Source organism: Ipomoea nil, unplaced genomic scaffold, assembly GCF_001879475.1.
Source record: "Ipomoea nil cultivar Tokyo-kokei standard unplaced genomic scaffold, Asagao_1.1 scaffold2144, whole genome shotgun sequence".
NCBI lineage: Eukaryota > Viridiplantae > Streptophyta > Magnoliopsida > Solanales > Convolvulaceae > Ipomoea > Ipomoea nil.
Window position 1 is genome coordinate 2,649,759 of NW_017618572.1, and position 18,578 is coordinate 2,668,336.

The following is an 18,578-nucleotide window of genomic DNA, read 5'->3' on the forward strand; positions in this document are numbered from 1 at the left end:
TTTCCAACAATATATATATATATATATATATATATATATATATATATATATATATATATATATATATATATATATATATATATATATTTATTTATTTATTTATTGAGGACATTATTGTAAATTGATCCATATAATCTAAAATATAACCTTGAACCAAACAAGGTAATATTATATTACACCATCCAAACCAAACACACAAGGTAATCTTACATTCCCAATATCTCACATTACCTTCCTGGAGGTAATCATATTACCTGGGGTAATCCAAGATTCCGTGAACCAAACGCCCCTTAGAGTAATATTACATTTACTCTCATCAAGAAAGATTTACTCGGTCCTAATACTAATATCGTGGAAGCCTGTAAACAGTGGATTATGAGAGCTTGGAAAATAAAAAATTTTATACTCTCCGAGAATAGAATGAGATAGTCGATAAGCTTATGAGAGATCGGTGCGCAACTGCCCAAGGTGGTGGTTGGTCTAGAGCAAAATCCTAATATGGTGGGGGTTTTCTTCCCCCTCCCTCCCATTAAAAAAAAAAAAAAGTTTTAGTGTAATAATACATATACTCTCATTTTTTACTCTATTTTTTTCTATTCCATTATTTTACTCCTTGCTAAGGTGTCATGAATGATCTAAAAACATAGTGGGCACTGATTTTATTCCTTCACTTTTCTTTATCCAATAAAACTTGTAAACGTGACGTGAGTTATATTCCATGGAAGTACATCTATCATTTTCCAAAGTTTTACATATATCTAAATCTAAAAATAGAATAAGTATTAATTCAAGTTATATCCTTGATTTATGTCTATTTTTTGTATGCTAATAAATATATACATTTTACTTTAAATGTTGTACATTTCAATTTTATTGGACAAAGTTGTCCCTACTACATTCTTGTTAGACAAAACTACTCTTGCACCATTATAACTCTGTTACTATTTAATTCTAAAATTGATGACTCCATCATTATTACCATACACTAATATTTATCATATCTTTTTCCTATTACTTAGCTATCATTTTATTGAAATCATTATATAATTAATTTGATTGTTGATTATATTTTAATTAAATTTCTATGAATGTTAAATCATATGTGTGTGTATATAATACATAATAGTTTTTGCCCCGTGCGATGCACAACATAAAATTTAAGTAACTTTATTGTTGATAATGTTTTAGAAAACGCTAAAATCAAACATTAATCATGAAAATTTAATCTAAAATGTATTTTTCTTTAACAATACAAAATTGGATGTTATATTGAACAACATAACATACTATTAGCATATATTATAAAGCATTGTGTTATTAGATACCACATGAAATTTTAACATTTTACATTTAAACAATTACATACAATAAATAAATGATTCTTTATTTTTTCATGAGAAGATATAAATAATGTTACAAAATTTCAATGTGAAATTTCAAAATTAGAAGAGTATAAGTACTCATGTCTCTTAGCACCATTTATTTGTAAGTGTGATGCACATATATTAATATATATCTATAATATTATAATATCTGTGCATCGCACTTACAAATAAATGGGGCAATATATATATTAAATAATAATAATATAAGAAAGTAGTATATTATTAAAAAAATAAAAAATAAAAAAAGACACAAAAATGTATTTATACGTTAATCAACAATTTTTAATAATTTCTTATAATTTGTTGAATTAATAAATTTATAAATTAAATAATATATTTTAGCTTGTATCTTATGTATTGTATACTATATAATAAATGCTTCTTTTAAATAATAATTATTTGCAAAAACAATAAAATAAAATTTAAGCGCGCGCGCACACATATACACATATATATATATTAGACTAAAAATTTTGGCCCAAATGATACTAAGTCCATTTGTTAATCTTTTTTATTGGCCCAAATCTAATATGTCAGCCCAATATAAAACCCAAGACATCGATGTATATATATAGCCTCATCCAAACCCTAAATCCTCATAGATCAACTCTTCATCTTTTGCCTGTTCTCTCATTCGCATTCTCCCGTACCAGACTGAGAGTTCATCTTTTGTATTGAGATTCTTTCTTATCTCTCCCTTTATCTTCCGTTCTGTTGCGATTCTTTATGATATTCTCTCTTCATTTTCCATTCTGTTGGGTTCTCTGGTGTTAGCTTAGGAGGTATGCTTAATAGACCTCCAAGATATAATTGTACCTCCACAAAGGAAAACATAACCACTCTGAGATTTAGTATTATGAGGGCCAAACATATATATAACCAGCGTCCTGAGTAGCCCGTCAATGTAATGTCCTAGTTATTTTCAAAATAAAGACTAAGGTCTTTTGTACCTTGAAGATATCTAAAGATATCTTTTACTGCACTCCAATATTTTCTAGTTGGAGAGGCACTGAACCTAGCAAGTAAATTTACTAAGAAAGCACTATCATGTCTAGTGCAATTAGCCAGATAAATAAGGCTCCAATAGTACTTAGGTAAGAAATTCCAGGTCCTAATATATCCTTATCATCCTCCTTATGTCTAAATGGGTCTTTGTTCGCTTCAAGAGATTGGACTACCATTGGGGTGCTAAGAGGATGAGATTTATCCATATAAAAATCTCATCGGGGAGATGCTCGATCTGCAGGCCGAGACAAAACTTGGTTTTGCTCAAGTCTTTCATTTTAAATTCTACTTTAAAGCATAAACATACTTCTACAAGGTCTTTGTTTGTCCCAATAATGTTTATGTCATCGACATAGATAGATATAATACAAAAAACCATCAGATGACTTTTTAATAAAGATACAAGGACAAATATCATTTTCACATATCCTTTCTTCAGGAAGAATTCACTCAAAATGGTCTTACCACATTCTACCCAACTGCTTTAAGCCATATAATGGCTTTTGAACTTTGATGCTATACATGTTTCGATCTATCTTCTCCCTTGTATTGGGGTTTTGAATGCTCTTGTGTATTTTCATGTATATATCACCATATAGTGACCCATAAAGATAAGCTATCACTAATCCATCAACTGCATATCTAATTTCATTTATTACTGCCAGTGATATTAAATAGCGGAACGAAGTGCCATCAATAACAGGAGAATATGTTTGCTCAAAATAAATTCTAGGTCTCTACGTGAACACTTGAGCTACCAATCTTGCTTTATATCTAACCATGCACCTCATTCTTTTCATTCTTCTTTCGTACGAATACCCACTTAGATCCAACTGGATCACACCTTTCAAGGTAAATATGGTGGGACAAAACACTTTTCTTTTATTGAGCGAGTTGAGCTCTGCCTCAATTGCCTCTTTCCACTTTAACCAGTCAGAGCGCTTTCGACACTCTGTTATTGATTTTGTTCTAAATCTAGATTATCACGTGAAATAGTAAAGGCATCTGCATAGGCAAGTGTGTCGTCGACTATTATTAAATCTCTGTTATATGTTTATCCTGTATCACCAAAATTTATGACAAATTCTATATTGATATCAACCAAATCATTATCATTGCCCAAAATATTTAGATCTGAATGTCCCGCATCCCCAATGTTCATGTTATTTGGAGAATGTGCAGGTACACTGGGTTCTCCGTCTTTAGGACGGTTAAAATCTTTTCGGAGTGACTGAGATATTTTTACCAATTTTGATTTTTCGCGAATTTAAATCTTTCACACCAACTAGTCTCCCACGCTTCTAGTGATGGGGAGTATCAGTATGCATACTTGGTCCCTCGAAAACTTTTACTCCCGAAGGAGCATTCATAGCAGGGATATGGGACCTAGTTCAGTTTTGCAAATTAATAATTTTCTAAACTTTTAGTTCAGTTTGACTAGTACGTGAGTCTGAATTCACTGACTAGTACGTGGGTCTAGGTACTGAAGATCCTTTTCATCTTAGGAAATTTATCAGTATTTCGTTAAATAAGGCCTTTTATCCCCCCTAATGCTGGGAAATGATATTCATCAAAGATGCAATCAGCGTACCTCGCAATAATCTGATATCCTATCATGGGCTCTAGGTATTTAATGATAGTGGGAGATTCATAACTAACATATATACCTAGTTTTCGTTGGGAGGCCATGGAGGTATGGTGTGTAGGTGGTATAGGAGTATAGATTGCACACTCGAATACACGCAAATGGAAAATATGGGGTTCTACGCCACGTAGTAGTTGCAAAAGGGTATCATGATATATAGTTGTTCGAATTTGTATTAAAGCTGCAACGTGCAATACTGCATATCCACAACAAGAAATCAATAAACCGTACTTCTGTAATAACGGTCTAGCAATAAATTTAATACACATAATTAAAGATTCAGCTAGACCATTATGAGTATGGACATAAGGTACATGATACTCCACTTGTTTCCTAAAGCCATACAATAATCATCGAAAGTCGTCAATGTGAATTCTCCAATATTATTCATTCTTATTGATGTAATCGGATAATCTGGAATTGAGCATTTAATTCAATAATTATCGCAATAAATTTAGCAAAATCTTTGTTCCTCGTGGACAATAGACTAACATGAGTCCAACGAGTGGAAGCATCAATAAGGACCATAAAATATCTAAATGGCATAGAAGGTGGATTAATCGGTCCACAAATGTCGCCTTGCAACCTTTGCAAAAAAAAAATAAGCGATTCATGTTCAACCTTAGTATGCAACGAGCGTACAATATATTTACCTTTCGCACAAGCAACGCATGTAAACATATTTGGCGAAAGTAAATGAGATCTTGAAAGTTTATATATGTCCAACACAATTAGATATGATCCAACCCATCATATTCTGCCTAGGATGACCCAGGCGATCATGCTACAACTGGAAGGAATGTGGATTTTTGCGTTTCATGGTTAGTGCAACACATAGATTACTAGGTCGTATATAGGTATAATATAAGCCAGAAGATAAGGGGGCAAGTTCCTCAACCTATTGCTTTCGACCAGTGATCAACTAAGTCATGATTAATAACTCCTTATTGGTTTTAGTCTTGTTTCGATATGGAAACCATTTGATCGAATATCCCTAAAACTTAGGAAGCTAAGGTTCATTTAGATTGGGGATACGACAAAGCATTTTCAATTAGTAACTCTGTATCCTTATGGAGGATAATGGAAGCGCTTCCAGAGCCCACTACATGTACCTCATCATTAGTAATAATAGTGATATTATTATTCATTTTGTTCAAGGTGCGAAAAAATCTCCTATTCGTAAGGATAGTATAGGTGTGGTTGCTCTATCCACCAAACACAATTTTAGTTCATGCTCCATTGTGCAGACAACAATAGATTTCGTAGGGCTGTAAGATCTTAGAGGTAAAATCTGAAAAGTTAGATCAGAGAAGTGAAATCTGAGGAGTAAACTACGAGAAGTAACCCCTTCGAAAAGTAAAGTTCTTATAGGAAGTAAAGCTCGAGAAGTAAAATTCCTTCATAGGAATAAACCTCAAGAAGTAAAATTCCTTCTAAGAAGTAAAGCTCAAGAAGTAAAAATTCGAGAAAGAAAAAAATCATTCGGAGAGTGAGGTCCAAAAAATAAAATTTGGAAAGTAGATTTGAAAAGTAATTAAATAGGATGTATAGTTAACTTTTCGGATGCAAGATATTTACTATTCAACCCAAAAATAATGCAAGGCAATAAGATATTTACTCTTCGGTCAAATATGCAAGGCAAACATGATCCACACCATTAGCTCAGTATTGCCTTACCTTTAGGGGGCGTTTGGTTCAAGGGATCTCAAATTATCCTGGTAATCTAAGAAAGGTAATGTTAGATTACCATATTTGGTTTAGGTAATCTGAGATGGAAGGTAATGCAACATTACCGCCACGTAAGAAATGTGGGTATGTTTGAGGTAATATGATTGCCAAGTTTTTATTAGGTAATGTGATATTACTTTTCAATATTCCAAAATTGTCATCAGTTATTCCTCTTTTATTCATCAGGTTCATCAGACAGAGAGACACATTCAATATTCCACCAAGTTGCGAAACTCCATCTCTATTGCATCGCTTCTCCGTTTTTTTCTTCATTGAAGGTCTTCAAAGGTGAGTTTCATTTTTTCTTGTAATCTAAAGCTTAATTTGTTCTATGTTTTTCATATATTTATGTGTATGAACTATTGTTCTTCTATCAATTTCTAAGATTTTTTTTTCTATCGAATTATTTGTGCTTTCTTACTTTGTTATTTTCTTATTTTCAGTAATTTTTTCAATTATTGTTCTATTCTTTGATGAATTATTGAAGGAGTTCATTTTTTTTTATGTATTTGCAAACCCTAGATTTAATGAAAATCAATTCTTGATCTACCCTATATATTCTAATAGCTTTGTTTACTCTCGTAAAAATTGCTCATTTCTTCTTCGCTTACTGCAATTTGATTTCAATTCATAGTTGTTTGTGTTGATTGCTCTGTTTTAGATTGTAATTCGTAGTTGGTGGTTTTATGCATTTTTTTATATATATATAATTGTTTGAAAAAAAAAATATTCTGCTAAACATATTCCAAAATATATTATGTTAATTCATGCTCTGTGTGTGTTACTAATGTAATTTTTTTCATAATCTCACATTTTTCAACTAAAATAATTAGTTATTTGTCATTATTGGGTTAATTTATTTTAATAATAATATTCTTATAGGGTGTTATGGCGCGATTGTCGCTAAAACAGAAGAATATCCTCATTTTGCAACTACAAATGATGGACAACCTTTTTAATATTCTTCTATTCCTTGCTTTGGCTTTACTAGTTAGAAGAAGAATAAGAAGGTTTAAAAAGACCATTACATATGTTCATCAAAGAACATATAGACAAAATATTAGGTCTTTAAATTTAAATAGAATGGTCTTTGATAGTGATGTCCAGTGTGTTGAAAATTACAGAATGGATAGAAGAGTTTTAACAAAATTATGTTATTTGTTAAAGACTCATGGTAAGTTGAAAGATAATAGGAATATGACAGTAGATGAGATGGTAATATCTGAGATGATCCTCCTTTTCTCTCTTATCTCTCTGTTCTGGATATTCTCTTAACACTTTCTTCATATAATTACACACAATATTAAGAATAGAGTACTTAAACGCCAAATAGCTAGGTCTGGTGATACTATTAGCACGCAATTTAATGCTGTCTTGAACTCTGTTTTAAGGCTACACGACATAATGTTTAGAAATCCTAAGCCTATACCTGATAATTCAACGGACGATAGGTGGAAGTGGTTTAAGGTATGAATTTTAATTAAGTACTAAGTTTTTTTTATCTACTTAAAACTAAACCAAGTATTAATTAAGTTATTGGGATTCAGGGTTGCTTGGGAGCATTAGATGACACTTTTATAAAGGTCCATGTTGGAACCGTTGATAGACCTAGGTACCGAACAAGGAAAGGTGAAATTTCTACCAATGTATTAGGTGTTTGCACATCAGACATGTATTTTATCTACGTATTACCGGGTTGGGAAGGATTCGCTGCCGATGGTAGAGTTTTTAGAGATGCGATTAGTAGGAAGAATGGCTTAAAGGTTCCTCAAGGTAATTAATCTCATCATAGGTTTTGAATTATGTTATTTGGGTTTACATATTAATGAATTCTTAAAATTGAATATATAGGGAATTACTATTTGTGTGATGCTGGATACACAATGGTGATGAATTTTTGGCACCATATAGAGGTCAACGATATTACCTAAATGAATGGAGACAATGATACCAACCTGCAATAGCTAAGGAATACTTCAATATGAAACACTCTCGAGCAAGAAATTGCATTGAGAGGTGTTTTGGCATATTAAAGGCTAGATGGAGTATTTTAAGAGATTAATCATTTTACCCAGTTAAAACTCAATGTAGGATTATATCTGCTTGTTGCATTCTCCACAATTTCATTAGGTCTTAAATGTCCCTATAGAGATTGAAGTACCTCAACCTGAGTTTGATAATTATTATGAGGAGGAACTAATAACACATTGTGAGACAAGTTCTGATTGGACTGAATGGAGGGACAAATTAGCAGAGGAGATATTCACAATTGGCAGTCATTGCACCATTGAGATTATTATTGGCTATGCTGTTTTTTATTAGTATTTTATTTCAAGAACAATTTTATTTTATGTTATTATTTCTTTTTTATTTTATTTCATTAGTAGAATGTCAAAACTATGAACTAATTTATGTATTTGTATTAATTAGAGGACATTGTAGTTTAAATATATTGTTTGCTCTGTTTATTTCTTCTTGTTATTTTGTTTCATTAGTAGAATGTCAATGGAAGAAAGTAGTAAAAAGCAGCCTACCAAGAAAACTTCTCTTATTAAAAGGCAATGGACTAAAGCAAAAGATGCAGCTTTAATTTAATGCCTTATTGATTTGGCAAATGATTGAAGTACAATGGGGATAATGGATTCAAAAGTCAACAACTTGAGAAGATACTTCAAGTGAAACTACCATGAACAAACATTAACGCCACCCCACACATTGAATCTTGCTATAAATTTTGGAGAAGGCAATTTTTTGCAATTCAAGAGATGCTAAACAAAGGAAGTGGATTTGGATGGAATAACACTGAGAAGTGTGTTACTGCTATACCAAAGATGTTTTTGATGAGTGGGTTAAAGTAAGTAAAATGTAAACTAAATTAAGTTCAGTTGCTCTAGATTATTATTGATATATTTAGTTGTCTTTTTTTTTTTTTCCAGAGTCATCCTACTGCCGTTGGATTAAGGAACAAACCATTCCCATATTTAGATGAGTTGATGACTGTTTGGGGAAATGATCATGCTTCAGGAGTTGGTGTAGATATGGATGGCAATTCTACCCGCACCCAATGGGTTCCCTACATCCCTGCCCCTACGGGTTTTAAAATACCCGCACAATTTGGGTAATGGGTGCGAGTGCGGGGGAGGTATCCCCGCCCCGCACCTGCACCCGCACCCGCACACACACACACACACACACACACCCGCAACTCTAATTAAAACTGCATAATGAATTAAACTTCTTAATTTTTTGTTTATGAAATTTGAATAAGAACAACACAAATAACATAATGAGTAATAATATAATTTATAGTTTTATACTAACAACACAATTTTAGTTCAAATTAAGGACTAACTTCATTGGTTCTTATTAAAATTTATATTTATATTCAAACTTATAAAAAATCCAAGTGATAATTAGAATTGTAGTATAAAATTTTTATTAGATTTAAGTGTAATATTAATAATTAGAGTTGCGGGTTGGGTATTACTCGCACTCGCAAAATCCCCGAGGGGGCGGGTATGGGGCAGGAATTTCATTACCTGCACGGGTGCGGGTGCGGGGAGTGGGTTGGGAATGCTGATGCGGGCCCCCACAACCACCCCGCCCCATTGACATTCCTAGGTGTATAAACCCCAGCTAATGTAGTGGAAGGGCTAAACCAAAGAGGAGACAATGATGATTATTTCTAAGTGGATTGAGAATTTGGAGAAGATGAAGGATTGGGTTAGAATGAGGCAGAAAATAATGTTGATAAGGCTGACTTATCTTCCTGTCCCTCTACAAACACCGACAATGTAAAAAATCAGCATACTAGCAAGAAAAGATCAAGAAGTGATGATGGCTTTAATAACTTGGTGGCAGAGATCCATGATTATGTAGATGCATACAAACATGTGACAACATACTTCCAGAATGAATCTGAGAACAATACTAGGAAGATGGAGATCTTTGAAGAGATAATGCAACTACCAGGATTTTCTACAGAAGAGAACATGAATGCTGGTGAACATATTCTGAAAGATGCACACAAGCTTGATATGTTCGTCTTTGCTTTGCCAAAGCAGCTTAGGAGCCATTATGTGGTGAAACAACTATCTAAGATCAGTGTATATCATCCAACCTATGATTTTCATGGTGGAGATGGTGTGTAGACCGCTTGTTGCCCTTGTAGCCCTTTTTTGTGAATTAATATAAATATGGGGCTGTTATTTTGTGTGCAAGTAATGGATATGTTATTGTAAATTTTGGTGGATGGTCTGTGAATTGGATTGTTTGTATGTATATGGGGCTATTATTTTGTTTGTGTTGGATGGTCTATGAAATGAAGTAGATTACAGCTGTAATATTTTGCTACTTATCACAAATCATGAAACAAGATAATCAATTAGCAGGAATTGCATTTTGTAGATTTTAATTTAAAATTTGTTGGTGTTGGATGGTCTTATGGTCTGTGAATTGCCATCAATTATTGAATTGCATCTGTACGCATTCTATTATTGTTGTTGTTGTTATCATCATCATCATCATCTTGAGGGCATTTAAGTAATTGATGTAATATAACCTAAAATATAACCTTCAACCAAACAAGTTAATATTACATTCCTACAACTTTAACCAAACACACCAGGTAATCTGTGTGATAACCCAAAGTTTAATTTTATAAATTCCGTTTTGAGAAATTCAAAAATAGCCATTTTTCACTCTAAAAAAAAATTTGCGATGAAATCAGTGTTTAAATAAATTATTTTGAGCCGCTTTTAAATAAATTCAACACCGAGACATGATTTAAAACTACAATCCTAAATTTTCGGGTACATTGCATGCCAAGTTTTGAACTGAAAAATCAGTCTGAGTGAAACAGGGAGAAATCTGAGAAGCCTAAATCAAGTGTTCATCTAGAAATCATTTTTGAGAAATTCATTTTAACCCCAAAACTATTTTAAATCTTGATTTTAGACCATGGTTCATGAAGCATGGTGAACCACTCTACTCCAAAATCTTTGCATAATGCGTTTAGAACAAACAACAATTTACTCATTTGCCCTCCACCAATCATTGAGTATCTTCCTAGGGTTTTGCACCCATATAAAAGGAATAGTAGCCTCCCATTTCTTCCTGATTCCACCCCTTGCTTACCACATCTTTGAGCTCTGCAATCACAAGAAGAAAACACAGTAAGATTTCAACATCCTTTATCATCCATTCACCTATCTTGCTTCTAGTTCCTTTCCCTTCTAACTCCCTCTCGGAGAACTTAGTATTAAGATGGTTGTGTGGTTTGTTTGAGATGTTTAGGAGGTGAAGGAGGGTGTAGCTAGCTTGGGAAGAAGGTGGAATCTCAGCTCAAAGGAGGAATCTACAAAGGTATAACCCCATGGACTCCTAAAGCTTATTTTAGACTCTGTGAAGTCTTGTTTAGTGTTTGAAAAGAGTAGGAATGCTAGAATAATGTTGTGTTTGAGCTAGTAAGTGATCTATGATGTATTGTTGATGATTTGGGAGTGTTTGGTTGCTTGATATTGTCTTACATGTGAAGGAGAAACTCACTGGTGCACAAAACAGTGTGCACCAGATGAGACACGGGGCTAGCCAACGGCCCTAGGAAGGAGCCGTTGGCAAGCCCCGTGTAAGAGCGGCCCTAGGGCACGGCTCCAGGCTAGAGCCATGGCCCTAGGCCGCCGCTTGGCGGTTCCAGGCGGCGGGGCTCCTCAAGCCCCGCTGGGCAAAACTTGTGCAGTGGCCGGGCGGGGCAAAACTTGTGCAGTGGCCGGGCCCTTGTGGCTCAGCTACGTGTCGTTTCGGACCGGGACTCGCAGGTCCTTGTGGCTCAGACACTCGAGATCGACACGATGCACGAGTAGAATTTGATTTCATTGAATTCGGAGTAGAGTATTTTGCAAGAGAATTTGTGAAGCTTTATGCTACAGAGGTTGTCTGGAAGCATTTAAAGTGAATGGAAAATGTTAAGTAATTGGTCTTGACTATTTGTTTGAGAAGCATGACAATTGTATGATTGTTAGATAATGAAATATGATCAATATTTGTTAAATTTTTGTAGAAAGGCATGCCTAGCTGTCTATTATGACTTGTTGAGAATTTTGCCAAGAATATTAAGTTTACAGAGCATGATTACAGCAAATGGGGATTTGATGAATATTTTGAGTTCAATGATGTAGCAAAAATAAGATGTGGTGAGTGTACGGGTGTGAAATATCGTCCTCAGGGGATTGGGGGATATGACACGCAATATGCAATCACAATAAACTAGGCACTAGCATAAGGAAATCAACAAGAAGCTAAGCAAACTACAAGCTTAAGGAAATGATAAGACTAACACATATACACAAAGATAAACACAAAATAAAGAGATATGATTCAAGCTAGGGGGCATTATCATCTAGATGCTTTAACAACCTAAGGGATTAGGGAGGACAAGTAACTAAGGAAACAAGCGGGAATGCACGTAAGTATCCTAGTCTACGAACCATTCTCATTATTAATAAACAAGGATTAGAACAAGGAATTGCCCCACTTTCGTGGTGAATCAATTCCAAGTCCATCAAGCACACAAAGCATCTAAAGCCCCCAATTTCCCCTATTTTCGTAGGAAGGAATCGGGTCTATGCAAGGGGTGGCTTGGATTCATCACCCAACTCTCGTTGAGGCAAGGAATCCTCCAAAAACAAGCTAATGAATGTGTACATCAAACATTAACAAGATATAAATACAAAACCTTCACAAACACATGAACCCTAGGTTGGAGTTCTTTCCCTTTTTTGCAATAATCACAAATCAAGCATCAAGATAGATAATACAACCCTAACTCAAGTCCATAAACTAACTACTCATGATTCAATAGCATAAAGAACACAAAAACATATATGTAAAGCATAAACATTGCAAGATAAAGAGATAAAAGGGAGAAGAAAACTTCACTAAGAAATGGATGGTGAATCTTGGAATCCAAGTGTTGAATCCTTGATTACAAGCTTGAAAAATGTTAAGAAACTTAAATCTAAACCTAATCTAACACTACAATATGAAAGGAAGTGAAAGAGAGAAGCTAGGGCTCAACCATGGGTCAAAACCGAGTTGAAATGAGTGAATCCACGCCTAAATAGTGAACAGGGCACAGAGGGACGCCCTCAGGGATGGGCGTACGCCAGGCAGTACCATTTTTGGTGCATTTCCAGTGTTCACTGGAATGGTCGTACTGGCATGCGTACGGGCTTATGGCAGGGCGTACGCCACCTGCTTCTTTTTTCAGATCTTGGATGGGCTGATGGATGGGCGTACGGGAGGCAGTACGGTACTCTTGAAATTCCTAAATGCATTCCAAACTCTTTGATTGATCTCTTGGTCCAAGAATTGTTAGGATCTTTCCAAAAATCATTGAATTTCTCACTTGTTGTGAATGATTGCACCTTAAAATAAAACCAACTTAACTTAGTCACAATTCACACAAGTTTTTAAGCAATTCACAAATAAAATGGGTCCAAGATGGGGTAAAAATATAATATAGACAAAAATGCACTTATCATTCAAGTGCATGTTGAATACTTGCTAAGTGTTTGCCAATGAAGATTTGCTAAATTATGATTTATAAGCATGTCTAGACAATTGTTGAGAGTTTACAGTGAATGAAGTTTTAAAGCATATTTTACAGTAAAGTGTATATTTGAGCATACCATGCTTTAAAAGTGCATAAGTTGCCAATGTGAGGCTAAGTACTATTTTCAAAAACTTATATTGTAACACCCCAGATTTTCAAGATATTTAAAACTTATAAAATAAAGGTGAAATCTCATTAAATCCCAAAACGTAATACAAGAGTGCGGGGTGCTATGCCACACCTGAGCTAGAGAACTCAGGTGCACAGGCTAACTATCTAATATCCTCAGTAATGTAAATGCATAAACATGGCACGCAGGCCGAAAGGGAAACTATCTACTTCTACGTTCCAAGTTCTAGCGCGCTCCAGTGACTTATTCTTCTGTGCCTGAAAGCCAAATATATCTGTTTAGCGAGAGATGCTGGTAACCCACTCCAACGCGTTGAAATACAGTACATATAGATATATATAGATATACGAAAACCATTTTGAGCATGAAGATATATCCTACGAACTCTAGCTTTTAAAACCGGGAATGACTCGACAGATAAGGCTAGACACAAGCAACAGTTATAACAAGCGTATACAATCCACAACAGGCAAGACAGATAAGGCTGAGCACAAATCATAACCCAACATGAACAATCCCCAACACAAATCCCATAGACACATCCCCCCCAATATACTCATAAACACAACTCATCCATATCTCATCACATAGCACACTTTGTTGGCGCCACAGGACCAATCGCATGCCCATACATGAGGGTCAGCGCATATAGCTCTGACACGGCCCCGCAGCACCCTGCCCCGTCTCACATTACGGAGGAGCCGATCGCAACCGACTGATGGACCTTTGTCCTACATAATATTTATATACCTGACCGGTCTTTACCAGCCTGGTTAACAGTTGGGATGGTTCTCAGCCCATTCAACTGCCGTATAGTGGACCTTTGTCCTATATAATATTTGTATACCTGACCGGTCTCTACCAGCCTGGTTAACAGCCGGTATGGTTCTCAGCCCATCCGACTGCCCGTATAGTGGAACTTAGTCCTATATAATATTTATATACCTGACCGGTCTCTACCAGCCTGGTTAACAGCCGATATGGTTCTCAGCCCATCCGACTGCCCGTATAGTGGAACTTAGTCCTATATAATATTTATATACCTGACCGGTCTCTACCAGCCTGGTTAACAGCCGGTATGGTTCTCAGCCCACCCGACTGCCCGTATAGCCCGATTGATCTTAACCAATTCGGGGTTACATACACACATAACACATAGCAAGTACACGCAACCCACATTAACACATTGGGAAGGGGGAGAAAACGTATAACAAAACCTATGCGTGATCCTTCACATACTAAGAATGGTCCTAAGGGGTTCATACTCCTTTCACCTAGGTCAACGGGATACCAATTCAACTAGCATGCAATATATAAGACTCATACAACCTACGAACGGTACCCGAAACATCAAACTAGACATAGGCACGATAGACGGAGTCCGTTGGGACACCACGGGGGTCGGGGAAACATCAAACGGGGAAGCCGAAACCCCGGGTTGGGGTATTTCCCAGCGGGTAGCCGGTGGGTGGGGGTCCACCCGCCGGCTGCCCGCTGGCGTGCACTGTTCCGGGCAGCGGGTGCCCGGCGGGCAGCTGCCCGCCCGCCGGCTGCTCGCTGCCGGGACTGCCCGTCTTGGCCGCGGGTAGGTGGCGGGTCCCCTACCCCCACCTACCCCCCACTGACTCTTTTCATCACAAAAACGCCCCGGGAACCATTGTGGAACCCGAAACCATGCTTAGACACTTTACAACGCAATTAACGATCAACACGTAGTCAATTAACGGGTCAAATACGAGAAACGTACGGCACATAACCTATCATGCTTTTCTAACATAATCGACGCCCCAAACATGCAATTTCCCACCCGATAAACCAAGAATGATATCATACGATTCAACCTAGGGTTCTAATCACTTTTATACCCACAAGAATACGATTCGTCCTCCAATTACAAGATTCGGTGCAAATAACATATAAGCGTATACAATTATCAAGAATGACATATGAACATCAAGAACTCCACATACTCATCAAGAACATCATAATTATCAAGAATCTCCCAATATCAAGATCACCCATGGAATTATCCCATCAATCATCAATAACAATATCGCAAATCATCAATACACAATAATATGGGGAAATCCTACGGGGGAAATCATAGCTATGAAAATAGGTTTTGTTGAGACATGGGTTACCTCTTATTAGCCTTAATTAATTCCTTGGCTATGAAGGGTCTTTCTTTAAGCTTTCTTGCTTTCTTGATTTCTTCTAGGGGGATTCTTGGAGCTCTTTGGGGAGGTGGGGCGTTATTCTTGTGGGGGTTTCTAGGTGCCTCTTGAGTCCGCTATTTATATATTTAGGTGTCCTAGTTAGGAGCTAATATTATGGGCTTGCTAGTTCTATTTCTTTTGGGACTAAGGATTGGGTTTAGGGATAAGGGCCCGTGGACTATGGTGGGCCTTCCTAATTAATTATTGTGATTTAATTCTTTCTTTTGGGTAATTGATTAAATGATTTAATTGATCTTAGGGGTCGTAACACGGGGTGTTACATATATCTATTTTGGAAAGTCATGACCTAGTTGCACTGAGAAATTGTGAGAAGTTATGTGCATAAGTAAAGTATTGCATGAATCGAAATGCATGAGCTATATCTATATGTATTTAGTGTGAGTAATTCGAGATTTTGGAGGAGCGTTAGGACTATGTCCTTTCGGAAGAAAAGAGATAAAATCGGATAGAACTGACAAAATAGAGAAAGCAAGCAAGAAAGAAAGAAACGGACATTGCGATCCGATATGAAGTAACGAGGTCGATATTCTCGAGTTACTAGGTTGGAAACTGCCCGCCAGGCTTGGAATCCTGGTCAGGGGGTGTGCACATTGATAGTTCGATACCTAATTCCACAGAGTTTGAGAAAAGAACCAAGAGAGTGGTTCTGTGGGCGAGATGAGTTTTAGGCTGGCTAGATGCCGAGCCCAGATAGGCCCATTCACAATATGGTGAAGTCCTACCTCGCCCACGAGTATAAAGAAAGCGAGTCATTACGACTCTAAAGAAAGCGAGTCATTGTGACTCTAGAGAAAGCGAGTCATTGTGACTCTAAGAAACCTCCACAAAAAAGTGTTCTTTTTACAAAAGAATGTATACGTGTATCTACCTATACTTATACTAAAGCATCATGTTCATTCTATTGCATGATCAAGTTAATTGCACGAGATTGCATGTTGAGTATATGATAGCATGAGATTGCTTAGAGATTATATGATTGCACGAGATTGCATGTTGAGTATATGATAGCATGAGATTGCTTAGAGATTATATGATTGCACGAGATTGCATGTTGAGTATATGATAACATGAGATTGCTTAGAGATTATATGATTGCACGAGATTGCATGAGATTGCTTAGAGATTATATGATTGCACGAGATTGCATGTTGAGTATATGATAACATGAGATTGCTTAGAGATTATATGATTGCACGAGATTGCATGTTGAGTATATGATAGCATGAGATTGCTTAGAGATTATATGATTGCACGAGATTGCATGTTGAGTATATGATAGCATGAGATTGCTTAGAGATTATATGATTGCACGAGATTGAATGTTGATTATATGATAACACGAGATTGCTTATTGAGTTATATGCGTTAGCATGAGATTATTGCTTATTAAGATATATGATGATATGATATTATTGATAAGATAAGTATGTGATAGTATGAGCTTGTTGATAAGCTAAATAATTGTGAAAGCATGCCTATTTGATAATTAGGTTGCAAGCATATAGAAACCCTGTTGAGCATGTATAATTGTTGCCGAGTGATTGAGAATGCTTGATCTAAGAATGTGATATCAATATTTTCCAAAAGTATATACTGTAGTACTTTACAGGGTTGAGTGGCGTTATACTTAGCTTCGTGCTAACAGGTTGTTTTCTACTTGTTGTTTGTTAACCCCTTTCAGGTGGGCCCAATTCGTGAGAGAGTACGAGTTAGACTAGACTAGCATAGTTAACTTTTGTAGTCTAAACTCTTGATGATTACTTTTGAGACTTGTAGTTAACTTTCCCTTGAGTTTTTGATGGTGCTGGACATCGGGGTTTTATCCCCTAGTTTGATGGATGTTAGTAAAACTTTAATGGTTTAGTTGGTTTAATCTTAACCTGTGTAATCACCGTGAAGGGTGATTGTGGCGGTGACACATCTATTAAGTTGTTTAGTAATTTTATTCCGCTGCTTTAGCTTATCTTTCAAGGTTAAGTCTGCTAATTAAGTTTTAGAAAAGTGGGGTGTTACAATATGACATTCCCAAAATCTCACATTATCTTCCTGCAGGTAATCTTATTACCTGGGGTAATCTGAGATTCCGTGAACCAAACGCCCCCTTATATATTTGCACAAAGACAACAAGCGAAGAGTAAAAATGCAAATCATCCACTGTGATTAAAAACAATCCAAAAAAAAAAAATCTATAAACATTAATGGGGTGTTTGGTTGGGATGAAAGAATTAGGAAGGAAAGAAATTGCAATTCGGTGGGAAAAGAATAAGGTATGAATAATGTAGGAATTAAAATTACATTGTTTGGTATGGAAGAATATAATTATTGGGAATGAGAAGGAAAAAGTGGTATAAATATAAAATGCTTGTGTAATAATAGTAATAATAATAGTAATAATAATAGTAATAATAATAATAATAATAATAATAATAATAATAATAATAATAATAATAATAATAATAATAATAATAATAATAATAATAATAATAATAATAATAATAATAACAACATTCACCAAGGATATTTTTGTCATTTATTCTATTTTTTCATTTCCCACAAGCATTGAATTTCAATTGACCCCATGAATTGCAATTCAACAAAAGGAGGGAATTGCAATTTGGTGGAATTGCAATTCCCTCCAACCAAACAATGTAATTGAGACCTTCGCTGAATTATAATTCAATTAAAACTCAATTACATTCAACCAAACACCCTGTAAGTCATTAAAAGGTCAATATGTAAAAAACATAAGATCATGTCCCAAAAACACAAACAGATCACTCATGATCATAACAGTCTTCAAGCTCATATTTCAAAAGATCTATCATCATCATTCATC

The 18,578-nt window shown here is 35.5% G+C and overlaps 1 long non-coding RNA gene across 1 annotated transcript; it reads right to left on the reverse strand.

Annotated features, from left to right (window-relative positions):
* Positions 1-10,320: 10,320 nt before the first annotated feature.
* On the reverse strand, positions 10,321-17,791 carry LOC109148732. Its single transcript, XR_002048856.1, has 2 exons — positions 17,756-17,791; positions 10,321-10,395 (listed from the first exon to the last, which is right to left on the reverse strand). It is a non-coding gene; the product is annotated as an uncharacterized LOC109148732 (long non-coding RNA).
* Between the last annotated feature and the right edge of the window lie 787 nt (positions 17,792-18,578).